The sequence below is a fragment of the Microtus oregoni genome, unplaced genomic scaffold (assembly GCF_018167655.1).
Source record: "Microtus oregoni isolate MIOR12 unplaced genomic scaffold, Mior012 000050F_003, whole genome shotgun sequence".
NCBI classification, from domain to species: domain Eukaryota; kingdom Metazoa; phylum Chordata; class Mammalia; order Rodentia; family Cricetidae; genus Microtus; species Microtus oregoni.
Window position 1 is genome coordinate 113420 of NW_024543227.1, and position 20438 is coordinate 133857.

At 44.0% G+C, this 20438-nt stretch overlaps 1 non-coding gene and 1 pseudogene across 1 annotated transcript; one reads left to right on the forward strand and one right to left on the reverse strand.

Annotated features, from left to right (window-relative positions):
- Window positions 1-562: 562 nt before the first annotated feature.
- On the forward strand, window positions 563-5198 carry LOC121436744 (annotated as a pseudogene).
- A 9816-nt stretch (window positions 5199-15014) lies between these two features.
- Trnaa-ugc lies at window positions 15015-15086 on the reverse strand. The gene has a single exon. It is a non-coding gene; the product is annotated as a tRNA-Ala (tRNA).
- Between the last annotated feature and the right edge of the window lie 5352 nt (window positions 15087-20438).

Genomic DNA, 20438 nt, shown 5'->3' on the forward strand with positions numbered 1-20438 from the left:
TGAACAAATGATCTACACAGGACTAGGGAGACATCTCAGAAGTTAAGAGTGCCTTTTGCTATTGCAGAGGACCTGACTTCAGTTTCCAGCACCCAGTTCCAGTCTCTGAGCAACAGTGACAAGAACCCCAATCTTCACCCTTCTTTAGTGAAGAAGGGTTAATATTTTAAATTAAAATGAGTTTTGTGTCCCAAAGATTAAAACAATTGTTTAGTCTGCACCTTAGCTCCAAAGCAAACCAGAATTCAAGCTGCAGAAGCAGTTTAGCATTTGTGCTCCAGGGCAGGTGGGATTTCTGAGTGAGGTGAGCTGGATTCAGCTATCTGGAGCACATCCTGGCACTTATCTCAGCCGGGTCTCCCTGACTCTCTAGAGGCAGTATGACACCCTGCAGAGTGGAGCAGCAGGTTCTGTTATCAGGCACTCCTCTCCTTGGGGCAGGAAAGGCCAGACCAAGGACCTCTCCCCAGTTGCCTCTGGAAGACCTCTGTGGGGCATCTGCAGCCTCAACATCATCCAGGTCCAGATTTTATTTTCTTTCTGTGAAAAAAGCATAAACATATCATCGACCCCAAATATATATAGGTCGGGTTTTTTCATAATGCATTGTAAGGGCTTTTTCCACCTTGCCCTAGCAAAGGTCAGCTTGGTTTTATCATGTCAGATCCGTTTGCATCAGGATCTGCTTACAACTTTTATGATTTGCTTTGAAGGACCCTTGTTATGCTCCACAATTTTTTTTATTAGCCCTATATGCAGTTCTTCCATTGGAAGAGCCATTTGTAAAATTTAGCATAAAAGGCACGCCCGCAAGGGACCCAAGGAGCTAGTGGCAGCGGGGGAGGCCATGTGGACCAAGGCGCTGAGGGCAGCAGGCCTTGGCGCCCCAGGCCCCCCCCCCCCTGCCGCCGCCATGGGCATCAGCAATATGCGCCCAGGAACCCGCCTGCGGGGAGGATCAAGGCAGAGGGTTCAAAGGCTGGGGAAGTTCTTGGAAGGCGGCCACTTGGGAGATCTGTTCCTTCTCGAGAGTCTAATCCAGCACTGCCCTTGGGAAGGAGCTCCCCAAGGAACCCCCACAACCTCATGCTGGAGGCAAGAGTGGACATGCTCGGCTCCAGTATGATCATCAATGGCCCGGCTGCAGACCTCGGTGCTAAAGAGGCCAGCAGGCCCTCGAAGAAGCAGCCTGGCAGCGTCCAGAACCCCGGGCCATCCACCGGAGACCGAGCCCCTCAGCATAAAGGACAAGATATCCAAGTGGGAAGGCAAGAAGGAGCCACCTACTCCTGAGCCTGCCAGGCCAACGGAGGGCCAAGAGAACTACTTGCCACCCTGCGGGGTAGAGCGGAGAGGCAGCGAGGTCACCAGAACAAAGAATGGGTTGAGGCTTGAAACAGAGAGCTTGGAAAATGACAGCAGAAGGACAGCAAAGACCACGTGTCAGGACACAGACCGGTGGCCAGGCCTGAGGCAGAGTGATGGGCAGCCGGAGCCCAGCCAGCGCCGAGGTGTCGAGCTGAAGCCCAGTGACTTGCGTTTTCAGAGTGACCACCTCTCCGCGCTCAAACAGGTCAGGAGACTGGAGAAGGCCTTGAAGGATGGCTCTGCTGGTTTGAACCCCCAGTTGCTGGGGACTTGTTATTCCCCACACTGTCTGCCTGACAAAGCAGAAGAGGACCAGCACATTCCCGAGAGTCCTGGAAGTGGGGGTGCTTTTGCAGCTGGCCGCAAGGCCCACCCCTTGGAGGACAAGGAGCCAGGCCCTGAGGCTTCAGAGAAGTGTAAAGGCCAGGAGAGTGTATACCCGGGCTCCAGGCAGTGTCCCCGAAGCCTTTCATCAACCCCCTTCCCAAGCCCCGCAGAACGTTCAAACATGCAGGAGAAGGGGACAAGGACAGCAGTCCTGGGAGCTCAGGCATTGGCTTCAGGAAAGAGAAGAGAAACCTGCCTCCCCTGCCCACTTTACCTCCCCCTCCCCCACCGCTACCCTCCTCCCCGCCTCCTACTTCTGTGAATAGAAGACTGTGGACTGGGAAGCAGAGACCCAGTGCTGACCACAGGAAGTCCTATGAGTTTGAAGACCTACTGCAGTCCTCCTCTGAGAGCAGCAGGGTGGACTGGTACGCACAGACCAAGCTGGGACTCACATGCACTTTATCGGAGAACGTCTACGAAGACATTCTAGATCCACCTATGAAGGAAAATCCGTATGAGGACATCGAGCTACATGGCCGCTGCCTGGGCAAGAAGTGTGTCTTGACTTTCCCTGGATCTCCCACCTCTTCCATCCCGGACACTTTCACCAAGCAATCCTTGTCCAAGTCTGCATTTTTCAGGCAAAATTCAGAGAGAAGAAACTTCAAACTGCTGGACACCCAGAAGCTGAGTCGGGAGGGAGCTGGGTCCCCAGTGAGAGCCAGCCCCCCCCTAAACAGCTAGCAACCCGGATGACACTTTCTTTAACCTCGGAGACCTACAGAATGGCAGGAAGAAGAAAAAGATCCCCAGGCTGGTATTGCGGATCAATGCCTTTTATGAGGCCCGGAGAGGAAAGAAACGGGTGAAGAGGCTATCCCAGTCCACGGAGAGCAACTCAGGAAAAGTGACAGACAAGAACAGCGAGTCTGACAGCGACACCGAGGAGAAGCTGAAAGCCCACAGCCAGCGCCTGGTCAATGTGAAGTCCCGCCTGAAGCAGGCCCCTCGCTACTCCACGCTTGACCGGGATCTCAGCGAGTACCAGTAGAGGCAACTCTTCGAGTACTTTGTGGTCGTGTCTTTGCACAAGAAGCAGGCAGGGGCTGCCTATGTGCCAGAACTCACCCAGCAGTTTCCTCTGAAGTTAGAAAAGTCATTCAAGTTCATAAGGGAGGCTGAGGACCAGCTGAAGGCAATGCCCCAGTTCTGCTTTCCTGACGCCAAGGACTGGGCTTCCATCCAGGAGTTTACCAGTGAAACATTCTCATTTGTCTTAACTGGAGAAGACGGGAGCAGAAGGTTCGGTTATTGCCAAAGATTGCTGCCTGGAGGCAAAGGGAAGAGGCTTCCTGAAGTTTATTGCATTGTGAGCCATCTGGGATGTTTCAGCCTCTTTTCAAAGTTCTTGGATGAGGTGGAAAAGAGAAGAGGCATTTCCCCTGCTCTGGTGCAGCCCCTCATGAGGAGCATCATGGAAGCCCCTTTCCCAGTCCTGGGCAAAATCATCGTTGTCAAGAACTTCCTGCCAAGCTCGGGGACTGTTGTGATTGAGCTGTGTTGGCCCCTGGACTCCCGGCTGGAGCACGTGGATTTTGAGTCTCTGTTCTCCTCCCTCAGCGTCTGGCACCTCATCAGTGATTTTGCCTCCCTGCTCCTGGAAAGGAGGGTCATCTTCATTGCGGACAAACTCAGCACGCTGTCCAAGTGCTGCCATGCCGTGGTGGCGCTCATCTACCCCTTCAGCTGGCAGCACACCTACATCCCAGTGCTGCCACCCGCCACGATTGACATAGTGTGCTCACCCACGCCCTTCCTCATCGGGCTGCTCTCCAGCTCACTGCCGCTGCTCAGGGAGCTGCCACTGGAAGAGGTCCTTGTGGTCGATCTCATCAATGATCGGTTCCTCAGACAGATGGAGGACGAGGATTCCATTCTGCCCCGGAAGCTTCAGGTAGCCCTGGAACACATTCTGGAGCAGAGGAATGACCTGGCCTGTGACTAGGATGGAGGCCCACTGGACTGCGTGCATGGCCCTGAGTTCAGCCCCTTGAATGCGGTGGCGTCTGAAGCCTTTGTCCGATTCTTCGTGGAGATTGTGGGCCACTATTCCTCGTTCCTGACCTCGGACGAGGAGAGGAGCCTGCAGCGAGAGGCCTTCAGAAAAGCTGTCTCCTCCAAGAGCCTGCGCCGCTTCCTGCAGGTCTTCATGGAGACCCAGACTTTCCGTGGCTTCATCCAGGAGCGGGAACTACGCAGGCAGGATGCCAAAGGTCTGTTTGAGGTCCGAGCCCAGGAATACCTCGAAACCTTGCCCAGCGGAGAACACAGCGGAGTCAATAAGTTCCTAAAGGGTCTGGGCAATAAAATGAAGTTTCTCCACAAGTAATAACCCTCATCTTGGTTCAAGGGAAGACCTCCTCCACTGGGACCACACATTTCCAACAGAGGTCTGAGAGGCTGTGGGCTGAAGGCAGTCCCTAGCCCCAGCTCCTCCTAGAACGGGGCCTGCGAGCTGGGCACGTGGCAGGTGCTCAGGACAGCCCTGGAAGGGACCTGCCAACATGCAGCTGTTGTTACTGTGGTCGGTTCTGGGATCTTTATATCTAGGTATTAAAAGAGATTAAAAGAGAAGGAGAAGAAAGGCGTTTGGGTCTTCATTCTGTCTTGCCAGGGCTAAGAAAACTCCCTCCTGCCCTACCTCATCTCTTCTGGGTCAGCTGTTGACAGCTGTGGAGCCAGGAGGAGGGAGGAGATAGGTAGAGTGGCTGCCACCACCCATCCAGGTTCTTGTGGACTGCTCTATGACGCCACCTGGTGGCAGAGACCGTGAGCTTCGCTGTTCTTGACTGGGGTTTTTTGCCCCTTAGAAGGAAGTCCCGTAGACCTGTTCTTGCCCTAATACCACACATAAAAAGAGGAAAACTTGTTAATTGTTAATAAAATATTCTTAGGGTCCTGAAATGGATATCTCCTGTGGCCTAACCGTGACACTTAGACCTCTGCTGTGAACCTATTCCTCATAGCTGACAGACCTTTCAGGCTTCTGTAGTTGGTTCTCTTATTGAGAGGGAAGAGCTGGACAAGGTCACAGTCAGATGACCTGTGTGGGACAGTGGGAGTCTGTGAGTCCTGTGTGTACACAGGAAGGGTCTCAGGCTGGCCTCGGACTACCACCCCAATACTGTGGACACCCAATGGATTGTATGAGAAAGTAACTTCTAGCCCACATGGCCTGGAGTGGGGCGGGAGTAGTGGGAGGGGGTGTGGCTGAGGCGTTGGGGGAAGCCTGAGTGAGAATGTGAGCATGGGGGCTCACACAAGTGCCTCGGTTTAGTTAACTTTCATGATAGCAATGCTCTGTGTATTTTTATACTGCCCCTAAGTGATCACTTTTAGGATTTTGGAATATACAGTCTTTTCTAACTTATTTTCTATTATACTGTTTTACTTAAGAACTCCAAGTGAATGAATAAACAAATATCTTTATCAACATTCCTAGTGAGTGTATAATATTCTATAATATTATGAATGTTTTTGTATTTGATATAAGCATAAAAACAAAAATAAATTTGGGGAAATGTGCTAAAAATTAGCATAAAATCCTTTAAGGGATTTTTTGCTATAACATTAGCAAAATACAGTTGTGTGAATTGTAGCAATGATCTGGGAAAAGATTATTGTTTTTGCCTTTGAATTGAGCAAAGACAATTGTCCAGGAATCAGGCTTAAAATTATCAATGAATCTATTGTTTAGTATAAGAAACACTGATCATAGTCAATATTCTGTCAAACAATTTTTCAGCTTTTATCCTGTCCTTTTGTATCAGACAGGCTACTGTTTTAAATTAAGAGTTTAATATCTTAACTGGCAAAACTGGGAAGGTTTAGCCACAAACAGCATTTTTTTATAAAACTGTTGTAGAATAAGTTTGTACTTAATATACACACTTGCCATAGCTGAATTATAATTAATATACTGTATTTGTTGATTATTGCATACTTTACCTTTTGATTTATATTTTACCTGCTTGAGTATCTGTTAGGCAGCTTGCTTAAGCTTTCTATTGAAAACTGTTTTTTTTGTAAGAATTTTATCTATTGGCTCAAGGTCCCTCATAAGACTATTATAACTAGAGCTTTAACCATTGGACATCCAACCAAAAGTTTGCAAGCTATCCTCCTCTTAAGTTTTAAGTCTGCCTTACAGATAGGAAAATGGAAAAAGGAAGCATTTTAACTAATAATGCTGGCCTCATTAGACACCAACATGTAGAAGAATGAAAATAGATCCATATTCATCTCCATGTACAAAACTTAAGTTTAAATGAGCCAAAGGCCTCAGCATATAAAAATTATGTTGAACCTCACAGAGAAAAAAATTTTTGAAGTACACTTTGCCACATCTCAAACACAGCCTCAGTGGCACAAACATTGTGAGAAACCATAAACTAGATCTCTTGAATTGAGAAACTTTTGTATAACAAGGCTATAGAGTGGGAAAAGATCTTTACTTACCATAAATCCCTTTCAAAAATATATGAAGAACTCAGGAAATTAGTTATTAAAAATTAATCCAATAAGAATATTTGTTACAGACCTAATCTGAAAACTCTCAGACGAACTTAAAAATGAGAGACACCTAAAAAATGTTTAAGCAGAACATTCTTTAGCCCTCAGAGAAATGCAAACCAAAACTCTGAGATTTTATTTTATCCTTGCAAAAATGACCAAGATTAAAAATTACTGCTAACAATTTATGCTTAAGAAAATGTGGGTAGGGAAAAAACTCCATTGCTGGAAGTGCAAACTGACAGTCACCTTTGGATCACACATAGTATTGAAAAACCTGGATAAACCAGACTCCCTCATCAGGAAGAGAAGGATCAAAAATCCAGGACTAGCCTGTTCAGCGACCCTGTACCAGGAACTGTCTGAAGACAAAGCCAGACCTTTACCTCGAAAAACGTGTTTTCCAGCTGCAATTATCACAGTACTGTTTTAGGAACTAGCGGATTATGACCCTGGGAGTGGTCCCAAGGCAGGCAGCTGTCCTCCTGCGACCACCACTGTATTTTTGGAATTTATGACCCTCCTGGACCACTGGGCTGTGGCCCCTTTTCAAAAATTTTCTCTTTAGGTCACTAGAGGCTGAACTCCTCCCCCCACCCCCCCCCAACTAAAGCCACGTGCACTACCTCAGCAAGGATGGCCTCCAGCGAGCCATGGGGAGACCTGAGTGAGAGTCTCCCCAGCACTGGGGGACCCCCATTATGTCTATTTTTTTAAAATTAGGCAAATATTTACCTCAAAACTTAGCAATAACCCTTTTGGGCCTAAATACAAAGTTGTTTAACCATAAGACCATGGGCTCAGACTTGCTTACAGCAGAGTTACTTATCATAGCCAGAATCTGAAAATAACCCAAATGTACCTCTTTTACACCTAGGATAAATGAGACATCATCCTTTTAAGTATCCATGAATACCACAAAATATCTTGGAATAACTTTAAGCAAGCAGGACAGAAGTTTGAGTCCCGTAATCTCTGCGTGTGAAGGCAGAAATGTTTTTTATTTTTAACCATTATCACTTGGTAGAGTATAACTCCTGCCCTTGATAAATTTAGTGAGAGGCTGGAGTCTCAGCAGTTTAGCCTGGAGCAACACCTGTCAGCAGGAAAGAACCTCAAGCTGAAACAATACGACTCCCACCCAAGAGCGGGCTGTACAAATGGAAAAACTTGTATGAGAATTTTAAATCTTGAGAGATCCCCTACTTTCTTGGGAAAGCAGAAGAAACACAGCAAAAATGACAATTTTACTGAAAGCAATCTACAGATTCAGTGTAAATGTCCATTAAAAATTATAGCAACGGGCTGGAGAGATGGCTCAGTGGTTAAGAGCACCGGCTGCTCTCCCAGAGGTCATGAGTTCAATTCCCAGCAACCACATGGTGGCTCACAACCATCTGTAATGAGATCTGGTGCCCTCTTCTAGTGTGTGGGCATACATGGAGGCAGAATGTTGTATACACAATAAATAAATAAATTAAAAAAAATTATAGCAACATTTTTCACAGAACTCACATACAGATTTTAATGTAAATGTTCATTAAAATTATAGCAAAACTTTTCACGGAACTCGAAAGAACAAACCTCAACTTTATGAGAAAGAAATGAAAACTCAGGATAGCCTAAACAATTTTAAAAATTTTCTGAATGTATTACAATCTTTGATTTTAAAACTTTTTTACAGAAACACAGTACTGAAATTAATCTACCTTAGATATAAACTTAGACACCTACAAACTAAAGATTTTTGACCAAGAAACAAGATTTTTAAAAATGGAAAAGAAGCATATTTACTGTCCTAAATGAAGCTGCAGCTTTTTGAGTCTAGATTCCTTTATAGCAAACCTGCCTGTCAGCTTTTGCTCCATATGGCAGGGGGTTAAAGACATAGGCTCTCTAGCCCTAGCAGCCAGCCTGCTTGGCAGGCATAGCTGTGTGGATTGTACCCTAACTTATCGCACCTCGAGGGACTCCCTTTTGAGTCCGCAAGCAAACACATAAAGCAAACACATAAATCTCTCTTTTTGACTCTTACTCCTCTCTCCCTGATTGATTGATTTTTTTTTTTTTGAGACAGGGTTTCTCTCTGGCTTTGGAGCCTGTCCTGGAACTCGCTCTGTAGACCAGGCTGGTCTCGAACTCACAGAGATCCGCCTGCCTCTGCCTCCCGAGTGCTGGGATTAAAGGCGTGCGCAAATTCCTGTATGAATTTCTCTTCCTTTGAAAGTCCCATATCTTTTTGGACGACAGTGATCCTGCGCCTACCTCATTCTGCAGATGTGTCTGAGTTCTACAGCCACAGAATCTTCTTTTTTCTTCTTGTTGTTGTCCCGGGACCGCGCATCTTCATCCAATAGTTGGCCGTGCTCCAAGTCACTGGTTCGGGCGCCACTGTAAACCGCTTTGGGTGGGTTACTCAGTCTAGGGTCTGTAACCCACCTGGCAGTTCAGCTATTCCAGGGTCCCGGAGAGGCACTATCTGGAAGATATGGGGGGAAAGAGGAAGAAGGCTAGGTAGATTTGTCGAAGCCTGCGCTTATTAGAGACAGGTTTACAGTTTATATAAGGTAAGGAATTGGGGGGGGGGGCACAGGGGCCTGGACTCTTGTCGCATGGTTCACGTAGTTCACGTTGGTCACTAGGCCAGGAGGTTACATTCGGTCAGATCACATAGGCGGGGAACTCACAACTAGGAGTTGACACACCTAGTTCTCTAGATAGTTTGGAATGTGGGGCGGGTTCCACTAACAGATAGCTCTCCATTAACAGCCAATTTGGGTATGGGGTAGGCTCTGTCAATAGAACGATTCCTAACACAATTAGGGGTGTGGGGTTCTCTGCAGACTCCCCAGGGTGATGGTTCCTGTAATGACTTCAGGAGGAAACAGCTCCTGACACCCTATCTTCAGACTCTAGTTTATTTGTTCTTATTTTTAAACATTATTTGGGATGTCTTTAGGAATAGTTGCATCATATCTGCAGGTAATTTTGGCTCTATCAGTTGGCTTGAGGTTTCTTGAATGTCAGAAAAATGTAAAAATGATTACAGGGTGAGGGGCTGTGTGTTCCCTCTCATATCCCCTTCAATGCCCTGTCTTTCTGTCTTATTTTGGGACAAGCAGACCTCCCCATGCACAAATATAAATATAGACAAACGTATATCGCAGGATACAAAAGTCAATCGAGAATGAACAAATGATCTACACAGGACTAGAGAGACATCTCAGAAGTTAAGAGTACCTTTTGCTATTGCAGAGGACCTGACTTCAGTTTCCAGCACCCATATGGTGGGTGACAGATGTCTGTAACTCCAGATCCAGGGGAACTGACAGTCTCTTCTGGTCTCAGTGGGCATCTGCACTCAAACGTGTATATGGCACACACAGACATACAGGCAGACCCTCAGTAAATAGGGAAAATAAACCTAAAAGAAGTCCAAATTACAACCTAAACATGAATCTTGTAGCAGAATACAATTGGATGTTCAGGTTCATGAATTACAAACAAACTTCTTAGATACGGCAAACCCCCTTTCATTAAATGAAGAACAGGAGTGTTAAGAATTCCATAAAGTGAGAAAATGTCTATTCTTCCAAATATATGATAGAAACATATTTTTCTTACCTGGGAAAATGAATGTGGGAAATTGTATATCAGATGACAGTCTTCTTGTATCCAGAATACAGAAAGCTTCTAAAGGAGACACTAAGAAAATAAACAATTCAGGAAATAAAACTTGACCAGAAGGGTGAGTAGATGCTCCACTAAGAGAAACATACAGCAGCAACATGCTTAACACTTAGGGAAGAGAGACAGGTGATTCTGATGGGACTCTCGACACCCATATAAAATACTCAGAAATAAAGACTTGTCATACAAAGACCTGGCAAGTTTGTGGAGGATGACTCTCAAATACCCACTGCTGGTGGCCATGGAAAACAGGATGATAACTTGGAAAAATCTTTTTCTGTTTCTTCATATGTTAATTGTCATCTGGCCATCACAACCCAAATATATAACCTGGAGAAAGAGGACATATTTTCTTTTAAAGACTTATTTATTTCAGTTCACAACAGCTTTATATACAAGACACTGAAATTGAAAACAACCTCAGCAACAGGCAACAGGCAAAGACTCATTTCCCAAAACCAGCACGGCAGTTTTCAACTGTTAACTCCAGTGCCAAGGGATTCAATGTCCACTCTTGGCTTCCATGAGCAACAGGCATGCATGAGCTCTTCATACCTATATGTAGGCAAGCATATATACACATGAAATAAACTAAATTATAAAACTTGCCGTGTAGCTATACATTGCTACACTATTTCATATTAAGAATGAACAATTATCATGGGCAACAAAAGAGATAAATTTAAACATATATTCAAGATGAATGAAGGCCAGATGTCTCTAAACTCTGGTTTTATCCTAATACATTCCAGCATATATAAATTTGTCTATAATATCAGATTGTTGTATTTTTCTGCAGACAGGGTTGGGCAGTGGTTGGGTATGAGAACCTAAGTAACATAAAGAAACTTTATGGATTGGTAAATAATAATGAAACTTATACCTACCTGAGTATAAGAAGATGTCTATTGTCATTATGGGGAAAAGTGGAAAAATACAAATTACGTTTTATATTTGGTGACTTGGACTTCAGAGATTGCCCCATGGTTAACAGGACTTGCGGCTATTACAGAAGACCTGGGCTGGGTTCTCAGCACTCACTTGCTGGCCCACAATGGACTGCATATCTGTTTCTAGGGGAAACAACACCCCTTTCTGTCCAAAGCAGCACACCCTGATCCTGAAACCAGAGCAAAAGAAACATACACTGACCCTGAGACTAGAATCAATTCACTGGCCCTGAAACCAGAGCCCAACGTTTTAAAAAGGCCAGTGAAATAAACACACTTTGTCCCTGAAACCAAAGCCACAGAAACACACTCTTCCACTTACCAATTCAGCGAAACAAACTAACCAATCTCTCAGCATAAAAGGAACCAATCCCAGAGCAGGAAAACAAGCTAATCACTGAGCATGAAACCACCCTGTACCTGTTCAGTTGGGAGCTGCCTTTCCCACTCTTGCAGGGTCAGCCACCTCCTGGACTCTTCCCTCCCAGTGAATCTCTTAAATGAGGCTTGGGTGAGACCTTCTTTGCCTAAGAAGAACAGAGAAGCAATGACTTCAACTGGAGCCAAGCAGAGGTGAGGGGAGCAGAACTGGAAAAGTTTCTCCTAGCAGAGCAGAGTTGTTACTCTTCTGAGGATCTAAGGAGAGCTGTAACAACCTGGCTGGGGTAACCCTCCCCTACCAGAGCAGAGCTGTTAATTTGGGGCAAACTTTCCCTGAAGCAGGGCTGTGAGCTCCTAAGCTTAAGGTGAATTTGTGATATTCATTGATGCCATTTTAAAAGGATTCCTCTAGCCAATACTGGGACAAATGGAGCATGGAAATAGAGAACGGCAATAGAGAGGAAAACAGTTTAGGAAAATGGGTGTTGAGCCATACTGATAAAAGTCAGCACATGAGTAAAGAACTATGGAGATAAGTAAGCAGTGTACTACACACCAGGTCATCATTGAAGAGGACCAGGAGAATTATAACACATAACCTATCACAGCAGTAAGTGATTAACTAACTTTCACACATATATATCCAGGGACATATCTGCACAAGCATGAGCATATACACAACACACACTAACAATTGTCAATGTAAACACACAGCTCTCACCTCGAAGGAAGAAGAGAGTTCATTCTGGAGTCAAATATCTGTGAGTAAACATGAGTGAGACAGGTTTATGTTAGTACAAATTGCATGTCACAATGTGGAAACAGTTTCATGAAGTTTTTATAATAACAGAATGAAGAAACTGTAGACTCTCCTTCAGTGCATTGGAGATAATATTAAGTAGACTATTATGGTAAAGCAGAGAAACCTCAGCTACTAGCTGCTATGTGATGACACACAGTACTTTGACTCGCAGAAACTTAGAGCTTTGTTAAGGAGACATATTCTGATATTTTAAATGTCAGGTCCAACGTCATCTGTTAGTGACAAGGTGTTAGGTAAGTCCAACACAGGGGGCCCAAGGATTGGCTACTCATGGGCTCAAGAGAACACAAAGGAAATTGTAATTAGGCCCTGGGACTGCGACTTCCACCATCTCCATATCACTGCAGGTCTAAGAGTCAATCAATCAGGCTTTGCAGACCAGCCTCTGCCAAGGAATTCCTGTACAAACACACACACACACACACACACACACACACACACACGACACACACACACACGACACCTCTCATTCTCACTCTCCTAGCTCCCTGGTGTTTACTGAGAGCTCAAGGGGTACAATCACGTTACAACAGATTCGTCTCTGACCACACACAGGATGGTGAGAGCTCCTAAATTATGTGGTCTGAATGAGATTCCTGTGACGATGGCCATGGACTTGTCTCTGGGACATTTCTCTCATTTGTTTCAGACTGTCAATAATAACCTGTAAATGCCGATAAGAAAATAGCGACAAACTGCATTACACATCAAATAACGTTTTCATCATGGGGTAATCCATGCTTTCAACAAAATATATCCTTTGTAAGTTTCATTGACACTTGTTTCCTGACAGTTTACAGAAGATTTAATAATTTGTTCACAGAAAAAACAATACGTATCAATTTGTTTAAAAAATAATAGCAGTTATAGATGAATCAAAAAGTACAAATATTTGTGCATTATCCCGACAGATAGATCCATAGTGCTGATAGGCCGAGAGATTTCCAAACATTGCTGAATTGGAGACAACCTGTCTTAATGAAGGACAACTATGTTCACGGCTCAAACAATTCATTATTAGTAAGATGTCTGTTGATTCAAAACTGAGCTACAGATTCGATGCACTAACAATAAAATAACACTTACTCTTTTTAAAAATTCTCCAAAAACCAAAAAAAAAAAAAATTGAGTGGAAGCCGGGCGGTGGTGGCACAAGCCTTTAATCCCAGCACTCGGGAGGCAGAGGCAGGCGGATCTCTGTGAGTTCGAGACCAGCCTGGTCTACAAGAGCTAGTTCCAGGACAGGCTCCAAAACCACAGAGAAAACCTGTCTCGAAAAAAGAAAAAAATATAAATAAATAAATAAATAAATGTAAAAATTGAGTGGATAATTCTAAACATTGTAGACTAAATATATAGCTTGTGTAAACCTTAGAAACAGACAAATGTTAGAGAACAGCATTGCCTGATAGGAGACCTCTGTTTGAACCTACAGTAATTGGACCAGCATGCTTTTGAATCAAAGTTGGCAAGAAAAAGTCCAAAACCAACATTCCACGCTCACATCCACACATTTACAGACCACTGCCTATATCGAGTCAACATTTTTCCTGTGTCTGATGCTGGCATCAAGCTTGTGTGTAGTGCGTGTAGTGTGTGCTGAGAAGAACTGACCATACTCCTGCTGCAGCCTCCCAGGCACTGGGATTACTGGCATATGTACCATGATTGGATAATTGGAGAACTGATGTTTCACAAATAAACAAGGCAATTTGATGCATAAAGATGGCCTTTCAGGAAGCAATACTGAGGCAAGTGTATATCCAAACCCACAAATATAAACTAGGACCTACATCGTATCATATGTGAAGACCATTCAAAATAAATTACAGATGTAAAAATATAAAAATCAGCCTATAAATGTCAAACAGAACACAAGAAGAAAATCCCTGTCACTGAGTGCCAGGCAAAGATTTCGCAGACAAGACACCGAATAAAAACCGTAATTGAAGAACTAGAGAAGGTGGGATCTTACAATTTAAAATCTCCTGCTCTTCCAAAGACATGGATGAGAATTGAGATGATAAGTCTGAGGCTAGGAGAAAAGTTAGAAATACATATATCTGATAAAACATTTCTAACATTTCTATGAAACATACGGAAAACCTCAAATGTCAGCGAGCAATCTCACGCACAGAGTGGGAAGTCGGGATCACAGAGTGCTCATTTGGCCTCATTTCCCTCCTGCTCACTCTCCAACAACTCCCCTCCTGGACAATGGCTCCAGCACAGCCCTGTACAGAACAGCACAGGAGGAGGCAGAATGGTCCCAAGTCTCTCTCCTTCCGGAGAAACACAGGCTGCAAGCACGAGGTAGGAGTGGTCCTACTTGGATCTGGAATCCCTGCATCTGCCTCCCAACCCTCAGAAAGATTCTGGTGCTCACCTCCGGGAATCCATAAGCTCAACTCAGTCCAAACACCAGGAACTGAATGCTCCTTTCCAGGACATCGTCCGGTCGCCATTTGAAAAGAGTCGCCATAATGACCCCGGTTTCTATGAAAACCGCAATGCTGCCTCCCCCTTAGTAACCAGGAATGGCTCCGCCCAGCCCTCCCTTACTTCCTCTCAAAGGAAGAACTCTTCACCCTTGTTTTCACCCAAGAAAGCATACCCATTAGAGAAACTGTCCCCACTACGAATGCAGAGCTTTTCTTTTTTTTTCCGCTCTGTGAACAAAGCATATCCCTAAAAGCCCGACCACATTGTACTCACCAGACCATGGTGGTATCTATGGAAATGTCGTCACAAAGATGAACATTGCTGTCACGGTGACAAATGAGCAATTTTATCCAATAATTAGCTATGCATATATAACCTCATCACGGGACTTTAAATTCTGGGACACCTTGTACAGAAACATCCTGAAAAAAGAAAATCAAAGGTTAAAAGTATTGTTTTGGAGATGCCGGGGCTCGAACCCGGGGCCTAATATATGCAAAACATGTGCTCTACCTCTGAGCTACATCCCCACACCTGGTAACAGCTTCATCAAAGCCCTTGTGAAGTCAGAGGAACCGCGCCAACGTACAGAGTCTCTGCAAGGGTCTGCATCAGGTCCTTTGAGCATACTGGATTCCAGGTTGAGTTTAGTGCTTTGATAGGATTCTTGGGACATTTGTTGCATGAGAAAACAATCTATTTTCAATCAAAGGAAAAATAATAACAATAAAAATAATAACAACAACAATTATAAGAACAAACCTTATATTCTTTGAAGCATGGTAAGCTAACAATGAATGATACTTTGAATTACTCAGTCCCATCAATTTTACTTCAACTTTACCTGCAGGTGGTTCAACATGCCAGTATCATGGGGAATTAATAATAATATGTTGCTGATATGCGGTCATGTTTGAGAGTATGAGTAGCTTCCTGAAACCCTCTCTAGCATACCTCCTTTCTCTTTTAAAAGACGCCTTAGTTTCCGGGCTTGAAAGGCAGTTTTTATAATCTTGGTCAGGCTGCTCATTTTGTTTCTTAACGTTGCCAATACTGTCCATCACTCCATTTACGGCAATAACTAAATGTGCGGTAGCTATTGGTTCACAAAACCCTAAGGTGCTGTCACTTTCTGCATGTTTATGTATCTCACCGCATGCTTTGTAAGTTTCAAAAATGAGAGGTTTTCTGAAATATGTCCTCTTTTCATACATCACCTAGTATATGTCTCAATATACAAAATCATTAAATAAATATTTCATGTATGTTCAGATGAGTTAGAAAAGTGAGTATTTTTAAAAAGAAAACAATCATTTTTTTTCATTTACATACCATCCAAGTTTCTATTCCCTCTCCTCAGCCCATTCCCTCTTCTTACCCGTCCCCCCAACCTTCATCTACTCCTCAGAGAAGGCAAGGCACATTGCCCAGAGGAATTAATACCTGGGGCTTTAATTTAATTCATTGGTCCATGTGTCTGCTTTTATGCCAATACCAAACTGTTTTTATCACTACAGCGCTATGGTGAAGTTTTAATTCAGGGATGGTGATGCCTCTGGAAGTTCCTTTATTGTACAGGATTGTTTTAACTATTGTAATTTTTTTTCACATGAAGTTGAATATTGTTCTATTAGTCTGTGAGCAATTGTGTTTGGATTTTGATGGGCATTTCTTTGAATCTCTAGAATGTTTTTGGTAAGATTGCCATTTATATTATGTTGGTCCTACCTATGCAAGAGCATCCATGAGCGTGGGAGATCTTTCCATTTTCTGATATCTTCTTCAGTTTCTTTCTTTAGAGACTTAAAGTTCTTGTCATATAGGTGTTTCAGTTGTTTAGTTATAGCTACCCCAAGATAATTTATATTTGTGGCTCTTGCAAACAGGGATGTTTCTCTGAGTTCTTTCTCTTTATTTTATCATTTCTATATAGGAGGGCTACTGATTGTTTTGTGTTGATCTTGTATCCTGCCACATTACTGAAGGTGTTTATCTGCTGTAGGAGTTCTCTGGTAGAGTTTTTGTGGTCACTTATATGTACTATCATATCATCTGCAAATAATGAAAGTTTGACTTTTCTTCCTTTCCAATTTGTATCCCTTGATCTCCTTTTGTTGTCTTATTGCTCTAGCTAGGTCAACTAATACTATATTGAAAAGATACGGAGAGAGTGGACATCCTTGTATTCTTCCTAATTTTAGTGGAATCACTTTGAGTTTCTCTCCGTGTAATTTGATGCTGGTTGTTGGCTTGCTGTAAATTGTTTTTATTGTGTTTAGATAGGTTCCTTGTATCCTGATCTCTTCAATACTTGTACTCCAGATGGGACTCAAACTACCTCATATTCCACATATAGCACTTGGGGCATATACCCCAAGGACACTTCAACCTACCAGAAGGTCACTAGCTATTCCATGTTCATTTCCACTCTATTCCCAATAGCCCAAAATTAGAAACAACCTAGATGTCTCACAATATAATAATGGATAAAGAAAATGCTGTACACTTCTATAATAGAGTATTATTCTTATTTCAGAAAAAAGACATCATGATATTTGCAGGTTAAATGATGGAACTAGAAAAAAATTTCTGAGTGAGGTAACCCAGACTCAGAAAGACAAACATAGTATGTACTCACTTCTAAGTGTATATTAGATGTAAAGCAAAGGGTAACCAGGCTGCCATCCAGAGCTCCAGAGAAGCTAGGTAACAAGGAAGCCCCAAGGAGGGATGCATGGATCGCCCTGGGAAGGGGAATTAGATGAAATCCCCTGGGTAAACTGGGGGTGAGGCCGTGGTGAAGGAGAGGCAATGGTGAAGGAGAACATGAGGGAACAGGATGGTCATAGAGAATGGAGTGGGAAAGCAATGTAAGAGGGAACTTGATAGAGAGAGTCACTATGGTTTTAGGGAGAAACCTGGTGCTAGGGAAATTCCCAAGAATCCACAAGGATGATCCCAGCTAAGATTCCTAGCAGTAGTGGAAAGGGTTCCTGAACCAGCCTTCCCCTATTATCAGATTGGTGACTACCCCAACTATCATTATAGAGGCTTCTCCAGTAATTGATGGACTCAGATGGGCCTTCTGTATGTGGAGAGATAGTTGTGAAGTTTGGACTATCTGAGGGGGCCCCCAGCAGTGGGATCAGGATCTATCCTTGGTGCTCAGCCTTGTTTGTTGGTGCCCATTCTCTGTGTTGAGATGTGATGCTATCCTTAATGCAGGAAAGAGGGACTTGGTACTGCCCCAAATTAATGTGCCCTTACCCCTCGGGAGGAGTAGAGAAGGTGTGGGCTGCTGTGGGGATGCATGGGGAGTGTGAGCAGAGGGAGAACTGTGGTTGGAATGTAAAATGAAATTTAAAAAACAAATTGATGAATTTAAAAAACAACAGAACCCACCCCCCAAATCCTCTTAGCCAAGACTGGTGGTTCATGCCTACAATCTCAGCACTTAGCACGTGGAGAAAATAGAATGCAAGATACAATGATAAACATTATTCTTTATTTTTGTTTTATTATATTTTATTTTGTTGTGGTTTGTTGCTATATCTTAGAAGCCTTTTTTTTTAAATGAGAGACAGAAAGGAAGTGGACCTGGATGAAAGAGACTGGGTAGAGCTGGGAGGAGTAGAGAAAGGGAGTCAGGAGAAATTGTATTCAGATTATAGTGAACTTGAAAAGAATCTGTTTTCAATAAGTGGGGTGGAGAAAAGTTTTAAAAAGAGAAGATCATTGTAGGACTTCAAATTAGAGGAAACTTATTTAAGTTTCTGTGCCAAATGATAAAGTGCATATAAATATATATCTATATCTCATGCAACATGTGGAATATATCATACCTGAAAATATGGTTGCTATTTATCTGACAGTGCTGGTGAACATGGTGCATCTCACTGTGCACTTCTAATTTCTAGGTTTCATGCTGAATGTGAAGAGACAAAGAGAAGACAGATATGTGTAGCTGAGTCCCAAACTTTGCCTCATACATACCCTCCTGAGCCCATACAAGCATGCACAGAGGCAGAACCTTTCCCGCCCCTCTAACAACAGCCAAGGCAATGAACAGAGGCTGCTTTGTAATAAGGCATTTACTTTTGATGCTTTCCTCCCATTAGCAGGGCAGGGTTCTGGGAAGATAGCAAAGGAGGGGAAAGAGGAGAAGGGGGAAGAGAGGGAGAAAGAGAGAGAAGGGGTGTGGAGAGGGAGACAATGGGAAGAGTCAGGCTTCCAGCTAGAGTCAATTTACCATACCAAACAGCCTGGGAACCCTTTGGGACTAAGAGGTTATCTGGGTTGTTGGTGCATATTTTGAGTGTATTCACTCTTGATTTTAGCTCCATTGTAGCCAGGCCTACATTTTCCTCTAGCTTCATGTGCAGAGATTTCCAGGGCCAGTCCTTTTCCATTAGCTGAACTCAGTTGGCCCATCTGTATACTGGGACTCTGCCTTCTAATCTTGGCTCTCAGTGCCCTTTTCAGCAGGCTATGCTTTTGTTTATGAGTAGGTTATTCTTCTACCCCGATCTGTCTGCTCACGCTAGATATGGGCCATGTTGTATCTGCTCCTGGACTCTGCCCCATGGTTCTTTTGTGAGGCCCTCCATTTGCGCTCCTTAGACTGGGGAGGGGAGTCCCTGCTAAGTCTTTAGTCTTACTAAGTGCCTGTTGTATGCCAGGTGCTGTCTTCCATGCTACCAACTCCTCTTGGCCGCACTTGTTATAGATCTGCTTGGATTAAATGCCCCTTCTCCACCGAGTTTTCTGTGGCAGGAGTGGCACCTTTCTCTTGGTGTTCTTTCTCCTCTACCTAACCTCAACAGAGCAATGTGCTGCTAATCCCCTTCTCAATTGTCTGTAACTAGGTCTCTGACGTCAACATTCAAGTCTGCATCATTTCCAGAACATGGGAGACATACCTCCTCTTGGTACCATGCAGACTTAGGCCTGTAGTGAGGCTTTCCCTTCCAAACCTTTCCTGCCCTTTCTGGAGACTAGGACAATACTCCGTGCTTTCCACTGCCCTCCACTCTGCCTCAGCCAATGGATCCTGAATAAATAGCTGCGGTGGATTTAGGAGGTTGCCGGGGCAGTGGGCCTCTGCCTGTGTTTAACAGTACCTGAACACACTTTTTTTTAAAAAAAAAATGGAGAGCTCACCATCAGATTCAGACTCCTTCCCTTCTATTGGGAAATCCTTCCTTGAAAGGAGCTGAAGTCCATCTCTGAGACCGGGAGTCATACGTAGTCAGCTAAAGAAAGCTCATGGACACCAGGCAAGGCACCCACCCCCTCAGCTATAGGAATTGTATCCAGAGTCAGATGATCAGCTCCAAGCGATATAGAAATTGAATAAAGGGTTGGATCCTCTGATTTGACTCAACAGTCCTGGTCATTACCTATGGACCTCCCCGACCTTAGACTCCGGAATATGGTGGCTGAGGCCATGACTCGAGTCTTCCCAATGCTGACCACCTATCTGCAGGCTGTTCGTGGCTAGTTTCTGGAACAGAAGCTTCTGACCCTGAAACTTTGGTGTTTCGCTCCTCTACCACTATGCCTTCATTCCACGTCCCCTCATTCCTCCCTGTTCTGATTGGTGTGAAAGGAAAGGCAGATGACATTAATGCCCACTATGTGACAGATACTTTCTTACATGCTAGCTACTATGTCTCATAATGCTGTGCAAGCATGTAGCATTGTTATTCACATATGATGAACATAGTAACTGAGACCTAAAGCAGTGGAGGTATAATTTTAGTTTTGCATTGCTCTGGTTATGGTAGCAAGCTTAAGAGGGCAGGTTTTAAAGCCAGATTTCATGAATTTGAATCTCAGCCCTTCCACTTCACAGCAGTGTGACTGTGAGCAAGTTACTCAAC